We start from the raw sequence: 5,177 nt of genomic DNA on the forward strand, positions 1-5,177 counted from the left end.
TTCTCATCCGCGCTAAAGCTCCATAACAACATCTTTGTGATTGGCCTCAAGTCTACCTTCATGTCTCTCGATTAGGTTGATTGTTATGCCATTACATTATGTTTGTAACCTCTAATGAATTACTCATTTCGATAATGCAATTAGACGCTGAAAAGTGGAAAAGGTTTGAATAAAGCAACTTCTCCGACAATTCTCAAGAGTTTATTTCCACGATCACGAAGAGTTTCTGAACATCTTTTTATGAATGTTCATCTGAGGGGTGCCTCTCCGGATTCAAGTCAGACATTTGGTATGGTAGCATAAGCGGAATTATCATTACGTTTGCGATGGGTTACGACCAAAGGAAGACAAATCTATGGCATTTACCCTCATCATATCTTCGATATGGAAATGCGTGTGATCAGAATTAATTACTTTTTTGACAAGTTTTTAGCTTCCTTCCTACCCGGGCGAAACGTTCAAAAAGTATTAGCATATGAACAACATTAAGACTGTGATCAATCATTGGGCTTTGAGCCGGGCACTGACGTAGTGCTAGCGAGGAGGACGAGTTTGCCAATTCAAAAATCTGTGTTCATTTACAATGATCCGTTTTCCCCACTCAAAGCGTTCATGCGAAATCTACAAAATAGTACAACCTTATGCTACATATTTTCTGCAAAAAGTCGCTCTGGTTCCTTTTCTTATCTGCGCTACAACTCCATAACAACAGCTTTGTCTTTGATCCGCCGCAAGTCCACCCTCATGTCTCTCGATTAGGATGATTGTTATGTCATTACATTATGTCTGTAACCTCTAATGAATTACTCATTTCGACAATGCAATGAGAAGCTGAAAAGTGGAAAAGGTTTGAATAAGGCAACTTCTTCGACAATTCTCAAGAGTTTATATCCACGATCACGAAGAGTTTCTCAACATCTTTATATTAATGTTCATCTGAGGGGTGCCTTTCCGGATTCCAGTCAGACATTTGGTATTGTAGCATAAGCTAAATTATCATTGAGTCTGCGATGAGTCACGGTTAAAAGAAGACAAATCATTGACAATTATCATGATTATATTTCCCATGTGGAAGTAAGACTGACCAGAATTACTTTTGTATCAAGTTCGGAGGTGCCTTTATAACCGGGCGAGACGTTAAAAGAATAAAAGCGTTTGACGAACATGACATCTGTGATCAATCATAGGGCATTGAGCCGAGCTCTGACGTAGCGTTAGGGAGGAGACCGACTTTGCCAAATCAAAAATCTGTGTTCATTTACAATGATCCGTTTTCCACACCCAAAGCGAGCATGCAAAACCAACAAAATAGTACGACCTTACGCTGCATATTTTCTGCAAAAAGTCGCTCGGGTGTGTTTTCTCATCCGCGCTAAAACTCCATAACAACATCTTTGTCTGTGATCGGCCACAAGTCTCCCTTCATGTCTCTCGATTAGGATGATTGTTATGCCATTACATTATGTCTGTAACCTCTAATGAATTACTCATTTCTACAACGCAATGAGAAGCTGAAAAGTGGAAAACGTTTGAATGAAGCAACTTCTTCGACATTTCTCAAGAGTTTATTTCCACGATCACGAAGAGTTTCTCAACATCTTTATATGAATTTTCATCTGAGGGGTGCCTTTCCGGATTCCAGTCAGACATTTAGTATTGTAGCATAAGCTAAATTATCATTGCGTCTGCGATGGGTCACGACCAAGGGAAGACAATTCAATGGCAAGTTTGTTCTTTGGTTAAGGTGTTCCTGAAATGCTTGCAAGAATCTGTCTACTCTTTCAGGAAGTCTAACCTCTGTTTCGGTGCAACGGTCCATGTTCTGCAAACGCAACAGGAGATCTTGATCTTATTCACCTTATAGACCGTCGTGATCTCTATCTGCAGAGGCTCAATAGAAGTAGCTTGAGCCAAACCTTCTTCATCCGAAAAATAAGACTGGTGATGATTGAGGGATTGATCACGTTTATCTATTGAGTTTTTAAGAGTAGCACACATTGCTGACAATCCAGGTTCGCGTGACTCCGCATTGAAGTTTGATTCCTCATTGCTGTCGTCGCTCTCGTCGTCGCTACTGTTGCAGTTAGGGCTAACATTCACAACCGTCGTAGCGAATAATTCCATTGATTCCTCTACATTGTCTTTTTGGAACGTTAAGCTCTCAGGATGCTCCATTTTATCTTTCTTGATCCCTGACCGAGCGAGTTGGTCCGCTGCTTCATTTCCTTCGACACCTTGATGGCTTGGGATATGATTCCAAGTTTTGTCCAACGTTGCTGAAGCTTGACTCTCCAAACTCAGCTATGATATTTTTGTCAGCTGGTGCCGAAAATTCGATAAGGAACATGGTTCGCTTCTCGAAGTCAAGAAGAACCATGGCAGGCCTCGACTGAGCAACAGAAACAATTGTCGAGAATATAAAGTTTCAGTATATGTGGCACTTCCGATTCTCGACAATTGACTCGATTTCCCTAGGAGAATTTAGAGGAGAAATATTAATTTTAATGTCGTAAGAGTGACAGAGATGGTAATAAAGCTCTCTAAGTGCCACATTGGCCTTTGAATGTAGGTCGTTCACGCGTGAGTTGGACAACTAGACAGTATGTGAGCTGAATGCTCGGGGTGTGCATGGCACGCCCTGCAGCTATCATCAGCAATGTCTTGGCTCAAAATGTGGGACGGTTTGTTAAGGTGGAAATGACACCGTCTTGGTGCAAAGATGAAACCCTCCGCACCAGACTGCAATCCGGACGATTTAAGGAAAGCAAACGTTAGCTCGCTAGACATTGACTGATCCTTCACATTTCTGTGGAAGATTCCGTGAATCCTCTTATCGAGGAGCTGTTCACGAAAGTTTTTCTCTTGTGCTTTCTTAATCCGGGCTTTCAGGAGTGAGTACTCGAGATAGATAAGATTTGATGCATTTTGCTCACCCCTCATACTGAAGTTAAGTCCGAGTGTTTCAGCAGCCTCCTCCGCTGCTTTGTACACAAACGCTCCTTTGCTCACTTCTTCTTGATTCCTGACCATTTTAAGAAGAGGGTCTCTTCCGTTTGCAACTCTAAGTGCTGTACCCAGAATAATCCTGTTGTGGAGACATTCAAGACTCAATATTCCGCGACCACCTTGACGGCGTGAGATGTACCGTCGCGGAACAGAAAACTTAAGATGCATGCTTTTGTTCATGTGCATACCCTTTCTCGTCCGTCATCAAGGGATCTGAGCTCGTTCTTCGTCCATGGAACTACTCCAAATAAATAGAATACTACTGGGACGGCAAGCATGTTCGTTGCAGATACTTTGCTCCTCGCCGATAGTTCGGAAGACCAAATCTGTCGGATAAGATGCTTGTATCTGCTTCGGAGAGTATCCTTAATAGATGTCACATCCTGAATGCGGCTTTGTAGCACGCCCAGGTATGTATATTTGCATTTGTGTAACCCAAATTCCATTCTAATTTCCTTAGTATATCGTTCCACAATCCCTAGAGCTAGATATAGTTGCTCTTTGATTTTAGCATAGATTTTAAGATCGTCCATGTAAAATACATGAGTGACCTTGTACTATCGATCTGCAGGTTGTCGGAATGGCGAAGTGCTAGAGATAGTGGCAATGATGTAAGGCAAAAGAGGATTGGGCTCATAGTGTCACCCTGAAAGACACCTCTCTGAAAGGTGACCTTGTTAGTTATCACACGATTTTTTCCAGATAAGATAGTATATAAGGTTTTCCAAAGCGGCATCAATCTCTCTATGCACCTAACTATTTGCGGATGAACCTTTAAGATTTCTAAAAGACAGACAATAAGCCTATAGGAGGTCGAATCGAAAGCTTTCCGATCATCAATCTAGGTCATCGATAGGTCACGAGGCATCATTTAGGATAGCTGTGAATATCTTATAAAGTGTGTTCAGACAAGTAATTCGCATGTAATTCTTCGGGTGAGCCCTTCCACCAACATCATTGTTCCATCCTTTTCCTCCATGTTCCCATCTTTTCTCCCTTTTACTGCTAATTCTTTTTTCGCCCCTGACAACATGCCGCCCATCCCTCTCCCATTAACGTGTTCCTTTCTTGCTTCTCGCATTGTCCACACATAACCTTTCGGTAACATCTTTTTTATTCCTTCCCAGTCCTTCTCATCTGCCCAAGTTTCACTCATCATAATCACATCCCACTTTTCTTACTCCACCCAGAATCCTTTGTTCTTGTTCTTCAAACCTGACACATTCCAAAAAGCTATTTTCACGTTTCTCTCTTCCCCTCCCTCTTCTTTCCTCTTTACTTTGTTTCTCCTTTGCCGCTTGGAAACCTCTCTGATTTATTTCTAGACTCTTTTTCGTCTCCCTTCCCCCTACCTTTCTCAAGACTTTTTCCTTTTTTCCTTAATTCTTCTAATTCTTCATCCCAGCACCATTCCTCCCCATTTATTCATAACCTGTCTCTCCCTACCCATACTATATGTCCCTTTTTCCTCTCTACCCAAGCCCTCTGCTCTATTTTCCATTTCCTTTTCCTCCCCCTCCATGTCAGATCTTCTTCAATTCTTTCCCTTCTTCCTCTCTATATTCTTTTCTCTCCATAATTTCTTTTTCTCCTCTTCACTCCCCACTTTTACTATAAACATTCCTTCTTTTTCTTCCTTTGTTCCTCCTATTCTCTTGACTCCTTCTAACCTTACCTGCACTCTAATATCTTGAAAAAGATTTGTTATTTCCACTTCTCCTGTTTCACTCTCCACTTTTAATCTCTTGACTACTATGTTGTTTTTCCTCTTTGCCCTTTCTCCCCCTTCTAATCTTCTTTCGATCTCACTGAGTCTTTTCTTCAATCTTTCATTCTCACTTCGGACGTTCTTTTCATTCCCTTGAACTATTTCCTCATTTTCTGTTTTTTCCCCCATATGCTCATTCCTAATTTCTAAACTGGATACCCGCTCTTCCAACTGTTTTATTTCTCTAGATCTCTTTTCGTCAACCTCTCTCTGTCTATTCTTAATGCTCTCTAGCTTACCCCAAACCTTGCCTTTCTCCACCTTCCAACGTTTATCCCATTCTTCCCATTTTTCTCAGAAATTTTTCACTTCCCCCCTTACATCGGTTCCCTGCCTATTCATATCCCTATTCATTTCATCCAATCTCTTTCTTATTTCCTCTCTAAAGCCTTTAATGAGAGCT

Source organism: Belonocnema kinseyi, chromosome 9 (genome assembly GCF_010883055.1).
Source record: "Belonocnema kinseyi isolate 2016_QV_RU_SX_M_011 chromosome 9, B_treatae_v1, whole genome shotgun sequence".
NCBI classification, from domain to species: Eukaryota; Metazoa; Arthropoda; class Insecta; order Hymenoptera; family Cynipidae; genus Belonocnema; species Belonocnema kinseyi.